The sequence below is a fragment of the Chionomys nivalis genome, chromosome 3 (assembly GCF_950005125.1).
Source record: "Chionomys nivalis chromosome 3, mChiNiv1.1, whole genome shotgun sequence".
NCBI lineage: Eukaryota > Metazoa > Chordata > Mammalia > Rodentia > Cricetidae > Chionomys > Chionomys nivalis.
The window spans coordinates 61,757,914-61,768,783 of NC_080088.1; positions in this window are offsets into that span (position 1 = coordinate 61,757,914).

Here is a 10,870-nt window from a genome sequence, read left to right on the forward strand (position 1 = left end):
GGAATCCCCCTGAATTTGGAGTTACAGTCAGTTATGAACTGCTTGATGTGGGAGCTGGGAACCAAATTCAAGACCTCTGGAAGAGCAGTAAGCTCTCTTAACCACTGAAACACCTTTCTAGCCTGCCCACCTGCTCTCGCTCTCTCTCTCCCTCTCCCTCTGTCTCTCTCCCTCCCATGTGGTCAAGCAGTCTTAAATTCAAGCTCTTCTTGCCTCAGCTTCCTGGGTCCTAGGACTATGGATGTGTGTCTCCATGTCCGACCAACGTTACCACGTCCCAGTGAGCTACATTTCCAGCCCCTCAACTTCATCACAGAAATGATCTAGTTCCTTAGCAGCCTGGGGAGGCTGGGTCATTTGTCTTCTTAGTGTATAAAGTACCGAGATCTCCTTGTGGCATTTTCAGACAAACTTCATGTCAGTTGATCTTCTCTTTCCCTCCCCCAGCTCCCGGTCTCCCTCCTGTGAGTTCCCTTCCTCTCCCCACTGTCCCTTCCTTCTACTTTTGTGTTGTGTGTAATTGTGTGTAATCTATTATCCCATCCACGTTTTCCCTTTCCTCCCCTCCTCAGCCCTTAGAACTTCTTTCTCCCCACCCCCATACTGCCCTTTCTAGTTTCAACCAAACACCCCCACCCCCCCACCTCCCCACCCCCCCCCACCTCCCCCCCCACCCCCGCACATAATCATTAAAAAGCTAGGCTCAGCCTGTAGGGGAAAAATGTGATGTTTGTCTTTCTGAGTGTGGGCTCTTCACCCAGCAAAGCACTCTCCAGTTCCAGCCATTCTCCCGCAGACGTTGGGACTGCGGTTTCCTTTACTGCGGATGGGGAGCTGGGTTCAAGTCTGACCTTGATATGAAAGAATGTTTTCTTCTAATGGATTTGGAAGGGTCGGACCTCCCAAGCTGATGGCATCGGATAAGCAAAGGCTCAGAAGCAGGTGCAGGCAGGGTGTTTGGAGACTAACAGACTTGGGTGGTACAAGCAACAAGCACCTGTGTGAGTGACCGGCCTGGGTGCAAGGTGGTGGGGAAGCCAGGAAGAGGGAAAATCAAATCAGTGCTTCTAGAATCTCCCAGTTTTGTGGCCACCTCAAACATGGCCTTGGGCACATACCTGTCTTCCATCTGTAGGATGAGAGCATCTCTCTAGATCAGGGACTTTCAGGTTTTTCTGGCCCCAGACCATATTCATAACCATGAAATTGTTCTGTGACCTAGTTCATTCATGCATGTAGTTAAGACAATTTTGAAAACCACTTATTCTTGTTATATGTAAGGTATGTAGGTCTATTTAATTTGATTTAATTCAGATTGGTACCATCCCATCTCATCCTGTCCTGTCTAAAGTAGACATTGAATTGATTTCTAATTCATAAACAAGGCCAAGCTTAATCGGGATGGCTTCTCCCACTCCTCCCTCTCCAGCTGGTTCTCAGTGTTGACTGCCAGACCAGGTACCTGGGAAGAGGGAGGATAGAAGAATGGAAACAGATCGTCTGCTCCGGAGCTGACTGTGGCAGGCAAGCCCAGAGGCCGCCAGCCCAGCCCACCCTCACCTTGAGAAGTCCTAGGCCACCGACCTTTCAGCAGACTCCTATTTTCATAACAATTGGCCTTGCAGCCCTTCAAAGGCCTCTTTCTGTTGACCCTGTCAACGCTGGGAAGTCCTCAAGTTTGTCCTTAAACAAGGCCCGAGGCAGGTGCTGAGCTAATAGGAATCAGCTGAGAAGGAAAGAGCATAGCATTAAGATAATCTGTTTCTTTTTTTTCCACCTCTTAGAAAAGATGTTCCCGCATACTTGTGGGTTAGTAAGCAGACAGTAGCTGAGTTGAGCAGCTTAGGGAGACGGTTAGGGAAGCAGTTGAAAAGCCTTAGGTGTGAGAACAGCAAGCCTATCTTCTTACAGCCGTTCCCTTCACAGTTTTAGGGCTTACAGCCAGGTCTGTGAGCCACCTTGAACTACCGTTTTTTGTATGTGGTATGAGGCAGGACCCCATTCTTCCGCATGTATGCATCCAGTTGTCCCTGCATCTTTGGCTCAATCTCTGTCTATTTGATGTCTCTTCCCCTAGGCAGTTGCTCCCAGCCCCAGCCTCTCTGCTGCCCTGGAACAGATCACCACTGCCAGAGAGGAAGCTGTTATTGCGATGAGTTCTGCCGTGTGCTCTCAGACTGCTGTCCAGACCATGGGGCCCTCTGCAACTGGGATGACCTGCATGCAGGCTCACTTCTTCCACCCGTGGCCCAGCAGGCTGCTGTCACTGACAGAGGCAAGCCTGTCCTTCTGCTGGTGGCCACAATGTGGCCCGGATGGCACCACGTCCCCGATATTTCTTCAGTTCTTGTAGTCTGTGCATTTCATGCCCAGAGTGTCTTCATATTCCTCTCTGCTTGGCATCTCCCTTTCGCCTTTGTGCCTACTGCTCTCCTCTGAGCCTTTTTGAGGTCCCATGGGGAGAGGCTGAGCTATTGGTAGAGAGGGCCAGGCTAGGGGAATGTGGTGGTCCCAACATCTCTGGCCTGCTGGGAGACTTCAGAGCAGAAAGGAAGCCCGCAGAGTTGGTGAACAGCAGTGGGCTGGGAGGCATGGATGGGAGTCACGGATGAAGATGGTGGGCTTTCATGCTGTGTTTCAGCTGGTCACACTCCCAAGATGGTGCTGCAGATGGTGCTGAGGATGCGGAGCACGAACGACTCAGCCAATAGTAATCAAGATTGGGTGCAAAGCATGGTGAGTGCCTGGGAGAGTCCTCTGCTAGGGCTGGGTGGTAACCTGCTCCTGCCTCTCGGTAAAGGGAGGGGAGGGAAGGGGACGGGAGGGGAGGGGAGGGGACGGGAGGGGAGGGCTAAAAGGGAAAGGGGGAGGAGGGGCTCTATGAGCTAGGGCAGAGTGCCCTATTTGAATCTTATATCATTTTCATTATGTCATAAACTATTCCTTTTTCTTCTCCACTGTCATTTAAAAATACACAAAACAGGAGGCTGGGGAGAGGGCTCAGCAGTTAAGAGCAACTGGCTGCTCTTCCAGAGGACCCAGATTCAAGTCCCAGAACCCACACAACAGTTCATAACTGTGTATAACTGAAGTTCCAGGGGATCCAACAGCTTCACACAGACATATATGCAGGCAAAATACCAATACATGTCAAGTAAAAAATGAATATTAAAAAAACACAAAAATACACAAAACATCCTTCGTTTATGAGCTGTACAGAAACAGGCAAAGTGCCAAATTCACTGGCTTGTGTTCTAAACCCTCCTCTGTCCTCCTCTTTCCTTCTGTGCCCTGGCCCCAAAGTGCTCAGCCCAGCTCAGAAGGACACACCTCACTGTTACACAAGAGGAAGGGGTGTGGGGGTCCTGGCTCCTGTCCTTGCTGCCTGGGGGACCTGATTTGACTCCTATAACAGCTGAGCCTGTTTGCTCAGTTGGGCAGAGGTGACAACCCCCAGAGAGCAAGCATGGAAGGGCAGGGCTCTTGCTGGAGTGAGAGATGGTTAGAATATGAGCCCATGCGTGCCAGCAAGAGGGAGGACCGGCTTTGTTGCTCACTTAGGTTCTGCAGCTCCTCCGCACCAGCCTCCCCAGAAGGCCACTCTCAGTCACTGTGAAGGGGATCTGGAAGGGGCCCTGAGCCCTCCCGAGGGTCCTCCTCCAGCCCACGTCAGGACACATGGAACCACTATCACCTGTGGTTGGGTGGGGCCAATATGGCTGCCAGTCCAGGGGATGTCTACCTCTTAGCTGTCATCCTGTGAGCCCCCACATTGGCTTAGCCTGGGGAAAATGGAAACCTGGTATTGTTGCAAACATATCTAAATGTGCATAGAATTAGTCATTAAAAAATTACAAAAACACACTTGGTTCAGAGTGTTATTCATTGTGTTGAGATGATTACACACATATACTCTTACAATGACCTGAAAGTAAGCTAAGGAGGCTGGGAGTGTAGCTCAGTTGATAGAGTGTTTACCAAGCATGTGCAAAACCCTGCGACCAGTGCCCAGTACCCCAGAAATCAGGCATGGTGACACATACCTGTTACCCTAGCACTAGGGAGATGGAGGAAGTAGAAGCAGATGGATCAGACATTCAAGGTTATCCTTGGCTATATAGTGAGTACAAAACCAGCCTGGTCTATACTCATGTACACCCACTTTTTAAAAAATGCAGAAAATAAGAACTCAAATCAATAACTTTTAGTTAAGCAACCCACCGTCTCTCCCCTATATTCTTTCCTGGGTTATGAATAGTTCTTTACATTCAAGTTTCTGGACTCAGCCCCAGGGTCATCTTTGACTTCTCTCTGCCGATGGTCTTCTAATGACACATCACACCATACCATCCTTCCTATTATAGCCCCATGGCTGCAGTCTAAGGTCAGCGGCTCCTTCCTGGTACGCTTGCCTGGCACTGGTCTCTGGCTAGCTTCCAACCACATTGCGTCTCCAAAGCTCTGGTGTGAGGCCAGTTTTCTGTTCAGAGGCAGCCAGCTGCTTCCACCCTCTACACAACAAAGGTGAAAGTCCTGGGCCTGGCCTGCCACAGCCCAGCTCAGCACACAGTTCTAACTTTATCCCTCGCTAATCCCCTTCACCCACTCTTGGTTGCAGCAGAACAGAATCGCCCATTCTCCCCACCCACGCCTCACTCTAGGCCTTTACCAATCTGAACACCGTCTCTGGGCAACTGATTGCAGCAAGGATCCCTGTTGGCATAGAGCCCAGCTCTTGGCTAATGGTTTTATGTTGGCTTGATTTCTCTGAGTAGTTTACTTAGGAACATAACCCCGATGGGATTAGGGTAAAGGAAGTGAAACAGGAAAGAAGAGAGGGCCAGGACAAAGACCTGCCCTCCAGTCAGCTCTTGGGGTGGCTGACTGGTTACTTCACCTGTGGGATCTTCTAAGAGGCCTTGGGAAATATGTCTGAAAGGCATCTATCTGGTGACAGATGGGTATGCCCGTCCCTTTTCCCATGGGTTACAAGCTGGTCTAAGGAGTCCCAGAAATACATATTCAAAAAACGCAATAACATGAATAATAACTTGATGCAGACTAGTGAAAAACTTGGGTCGATCCAAAGCCAAACATCCATCGAGAAGAAAATGGCCATTGTGGTTGTGGTTGATTATGACAGTGGGGAGCCACCCACCATCAGAAGGAGAAAACACTGTTATACAGGAGAGCTCTGGTGAGCCTTGCACACATAATGTTAAATGAAAGAAGCCAAACACGGGAAAGTGTGTGCACGGTCCCATTTACATGTGGCTCAGGGCCAGCCATGGCGACAGTGAGGAAAACGTTTGCAGCTGGAACGGGGATGCTGATGGAAGGAGGCCTGTTTGTTGTTATGTTGTGTGGATTTGGCGATGGATCCAAAGGTCTCATGCATGCTAGAAGAGCTCTCTGCCATTGACCTGTATCCCCATCTCTGTTTTTAGCATTTACTTTAAAGCAAGGTCTTACTAAGTTTCCAGGCAGGCATTTTAACTCATGCCTAGACCAGTCTTGAATTTGCAGTCCTCATGTGTCAGCTTCCGGAGATGTTCCTTGCACACCATCTGTTCTTACAGAATATGCAGAACTTGTGGAACGCTCGCAGAACCCCCAGATAGCAGGAAGGGGTTTGTTTTTCAATGTGCGTATGTGTACACATGCTCATGCACACACATACGCACAGATGTGTGTACAGAGTCATGTGCACATGTGTGCACATTCATTTGGAGGCCAGAGGACCATCTCAGGTGGTGTCTTCAGGGACACTGTCTACATCCTTTAAGGCAGAGTCTCTCATTGGCCTGGAGCTCACCAGTTAGGCTAGCCTGGCTGACCAGTCAGTCCCAAGGATTCCTCTCTCTTTGTCTCCTCAGTTCTGGGATAGCAAGCACACACAGCCTCACCTAACATTTTTCTGTGGGTTCTGGGGAGCAAACTTAAGCCTCCTCATCTCAGAGGCAAGCATTCCACCCAATGAGCCCTCTCCCTAGTCATGCATGAAGGTTTTTTTTTTTTAAAGTGAGGATATCGGGGGCCAGCAATGTCTTATCCTAATTTATCTGGTTAAAACAGAGCCTGTTCAAAACCCAGGATCAGCACACTTTACTGCTACTCTGTCTGCCATGGAGACAGACTGTCCATCCCGTGAGCATGGCAAAGCTCACAGCTGCTTTCCTGCTACTCTGTCTGCCATGGAGACAGACTGTCCATCCTGTGAGCATGGCAAAGCTCATAGTTGCTTTCCTGCTATTCTGTCTGCCGTGGAGACGGACTGTCCATCCCGTGAGCATGCAAAGCTCACAGCTGCTTTCACACTTTGCCCATTACAGCCTGAAGGCCTGCACCCTTTGCCAAGTTTGGTATATAAACATTTCCTTCTGGCCATTCAGGGAGCTATTTACAACGAGCACACAAGTGCACTTGTTATTCTTGAAAAAATGTGGGGGAGTCCCCCCCAGGGCTCACGGAGCAGCAGCGAGCTCCTGCGGGTGCCAGCGGGGTGGGCGGGTGCTGGGCACCCGAGCGGCGGCAGAGTTACCATCAGCGGGGAGCCACGCGGTGGAATTCCCAATGCAGCAGGCACATGTGAGCAGACCCATAGACACAAAAGGTAGCCATAAAACATTTATTGAGGGAGAGAGGGAGAGAGGGAGAAAGGGGGAGAGAGGGAGAGAGAGAGGGAGAGAGAGAGGGAGAGAGAGAGAAAAGGAGGAGAGAGGCAAAGCCCCGTGTGTATACCAGGAGAGAACAGAAGGAGAGAGAGAGAGAGAGATGGCAGCGGAGGTCAGAGGTAAAAAAGGAGTGGGCGCGGCTAGGGCAGGGACCGAAAGAATAACATTTCCACATCTTGTTTTTAATAAAAAAAGCAAATTAGACACCCCAGTTTGAAGAAATTGGGGCGGCGAATTCTCAAGACGCTTCCGGCTGATTGTGGGCATTGTCTTTTGTAGAAGGTGAACCCGACAGAAGGCTGGATGCTGGTCACATCCTGGCATGGCTGGTCTCTTTGCTTTTGGGTGTCTATGGCATGGAGATGTCTGGTGTCTCTTATTCTGTTTAAGGTATTGGCAGAACAAAGAACAAAGATAAATTAAGGAAATAAATTTTTTTTGGACCAGGGAATTGAGGGGGTATCTGACCTGTTTAAGATGGATTCCTTAATTCGGCTCCCTGGAACTCACGAGAACTCCTTAGGTTTGTGAAAACAGAAGTTTTAGACATATAATGACTGTGGCATAAGAGATAAATTTGATTTGAAATTTGTTTGGTGAGGTCACCTGGCAAAACCTCAACCTCGCAAAACCTCTCAGCTGTCAAACTGTCAGAGATCCTTGAGAAGGATAAGATTTTACTTGAGTTACTAATTAAAAAATGACAGAGAACTTACTTGGTTGGCACCCAGAGCTACTCTTCTTGGATCCTCCATGGTCGATGAAGGTTGCATTTGGCCTTTGCTGTTTAGCGCAGGCTCCAGAAGACCCTGTGGACTAAGAAATCTGTAGGAAGACAGGCCTACCTTGACCTGAGCAGCTAGGCTGTCGATTCCAGTGATTCCATTCACATTTAGAGGTCTTTAGTTTAGACAAAAGGCAGTTTTTCCCAATGGTCAGCGCTCTGCAGTCGAAGCGAAATGCAGAAGGACGTTGTTCTGCGCGTGTCTGTCTTCTGTCTTCTTTGGAGGGAGCAGAGAGCTGCTGCTAGGAGCCAACCTGTCTCTTTGTTGTTGTTGTGAAAAGTTTTTAATAATTAAATATTTAAATATCACATTCCCCAGATCTCTGAGCAGTTGAGGGCAAAAAACTGCTTGTAATATAAGGTTAGTGGTGGGATTGACAATGGTAGAGAACAGCTTAAGAGACTTAAAAGTACATACCAGTTTAAAACATATGGTTTTGAAGTCTGAAATGAAAGCTGGGAGTAAAACCGGGAGAGTGTGGTCAAGCGACCTGTCCCTCAGCCAAGATGGCGGAAAAAGTCACCTGACCCATCTGGCCCTCAGCCAAGATGGCGACCACCATGTGTAGTCTGCTCTGTTGGAGAGCCACCATGCCATAACAAAAGCCGCAGAGGGGAGGGGCAAAAGGCTGGAACCCAAAAACGGCCGTCTATAGTTTTAATGGGGACATTTATCTGGACAGAGACTGATAAGTGTGAGGTTGAAGGGCATCCAAAAGCTGTCCTGGGGAGAGGACAGGGGAACTGTTTTTGAAAGCTTAGCACCCATGGCTAGAACCTTGGAAACACCCGCAAAAGGCACCCAAAAGATGCCACGAACATTGGCAAGCCCTGGACACAGGCGTCCGAGTGACCAGGGGGCAGTGTTATAGCCTGACTGAATCGACTCTAGCCTCCGTCCGGAGACAAAATCCCGGGCAGGAGGGAAACAGTCAGGCCAGGGGGCCGCCTGTTGCAGCCAATGTGTTCACACCGTAGTGAGCCCGTATGTAAAGAGGACAGAAAAAGAGCAGAAAGAAGAGGTGAGAACTGGAAGCTCCGAGCTTCCAGGCGCAGGTGAAAACACGGGTCCAGCCGATGGGGGGGCGGGGGTGAGTGTTAGCACCCGTACCCAGGACACGCCAGAGAAAGCCGGGAACTCAACCGGACAATCTCTGGGTGAGAGAGGACGGTAAGCTAACCCAGGTAAACTCATGAATCAGCCGCTGTTGGTCGCAGAGGGCCGCGTTCAGATAAGTGGAACACGTGGGGGCGGTCTCAGGTCGTTGGTCCTGACCTTGTCCCGGGAGGCCCTGAGCTACGGGAGGCGCCAAAACTGGAGCCTCGGCCTCAGGTGAAAAAAACCGGGATGTAGAGGTCTTACGAGCACAGCACCAATTTGTTGCTCTTGAAAAAAAATGGGGCGGGGGGGGGTTCCCCGGGGCTCACGGAGCAGCAGCAAGCTCTGGCGGATGCCAGTGGGGCGGCAGAGTTCCCATCTGCTGGGAGCCACGCCGGAGAATTCCCAACGCAGCGAGCGCATGTGAGCAGACCCATAGACACAAAAGGTAACCATAAAACATTTATTGAGGGAGAGAGGGAGAGGGGGAGAGGGGGAGGGGGGAGAGGGGGAGAGGGAGAGAGGGAGAGAGGGAGAGAGAGAGAGAGAGAGAGAGAGAGAAGGAGGAGGAGGAGGAGGAGGAGGAGGAGGAGGAGGAGGAGGAGGAGGAGGAGGAGGAGGAGGAGGAGGAGGAGGAGAGAGGCAAAGCCCCATGTGTACACCAGGAGAGAACAGAAGGAGAGAGATGGCGGCGGAGGTCAGAGGTAAAAAAACGAGTGGGCGTGGCTAGGGCAGGGACGGAAAGAATGACAGCACTTGCAACTAAAGTTTGTCCCTTTCTTAGGTGCTATGTAAGCTGCAACTTTGAGACCCAAGTTGGGAGGAGGAGGTAGCTACATAAGAAGCCAACCGACTCAGCTGTGGCCTGTGAGCTAAGGGTCAGCTTCATGTCTAGTACACAGACGGCGTTGCATTTCCAGGACATTTTTTGTTGGGTCAGTTAGGCCCTTGTCCCAAATCAGAGTCACCCCCACAATATGCCCTGGTTTTGTGGGGGACAGAGGGTGGGAGAGCCGATCCTCAGTGGTGCTGATGGTTCCAGGTCCTTCCTGATGTGCGGACTGAGAGGCTCGCTGACTCCACCCTGGCAGCCCATGTCGATCAAGTTGGATTGCTCTCGGTTCTGCTTTCACTAAACAGAGAACATTCACCGTCCCCACCAACCCAAGTCACACGCAAAAACTCCAAGTCTTTACGCTGTTCTCAACACAGCTGCCAAGGTTCCCACAGCCTGGCTTTCTAAAACCTGAGATAGCGTCCATCACTGCTCAGAACTCTCCAGGGACACCTTCTAGCTTGCTTGCCTGTCAGGTTAAAAGTGATGGGCGCCACTGTCTTAGACAAGGCTCAGAGCGAGGCCAAGTGGCCAAGTAGGGTCACTTCAGTCTCTCGTCCCTGGAACTACATTCTGACCTTAGAAATCAGAAGAGGCCAATGGCCAGATTTTGAGAACAGGCAATGAATTTCTTTCATCTTACCAAACAACAACAAAAAGAGACTTGACATTAACCAGTCAGGGATTCATTATCTATTTCCTGTTTGCACCTTACCAGGAAAGTATGCTTTGAAGTCACCAAGTCACTTTTTGTTTTGGTCTTTCCTTTTTCTTGCCGTGCTGGGGGTGACCCCATCCAGCCCCAGTCTTTCTGTTGGCGTTGTCTGTGCTGTGTCCTTCTTTGTCAGCACAGCTCACCGGAAGGAGTGCTCATTCTGTTTTATGGAATGAAGCTGCTGACACTCTTGCAATCTGTATTCTGATAGAGGAAAGCCTCAGATAGCCACGAGATCCCTATTACCCATCCCGGCCATTCCGCTGTCCCCACACCCGTGTCTTTGACTCCTGTAACTCCAGCTGCGGTGGCTCTTTGGTCATAAGCCTCTCTGCAGCTGTCCCTACCACCTTCTCACTTGTTATTTAGTATCTCACACACACACACACACCGCATACACCCATGTGACAAATCTACCTTTTTCCCCATGTTCCTCATTCACCCTCTCTTCAGGAAGCTAGCTCCCGAGGGCAGGCTCTGTCTGCTTTCCTCTATGATGGATTCCTCAAGAGCCAAGGCTGGCGTACCGAAACCTGCGCTTGTTAACGCAGTGGCCCCTGCGCCTTGTGCCCACTCAGGGCGAGCGCTGAACTGGGCTGAGGAAAATGGTCCAAGGACTTTCTAGTGAAGTTTGTGACGGCCTCGGAGCCACCAGCGTCAGCCCAGGCTTGGAGCCGACCCCGAATACAGAAGGAGCTGGCCCGGATCTCAGGGTTTAGTTTGTTTCTCTTTCCGCGCCAGTGTGTAGAGCTGCTGGGTATTT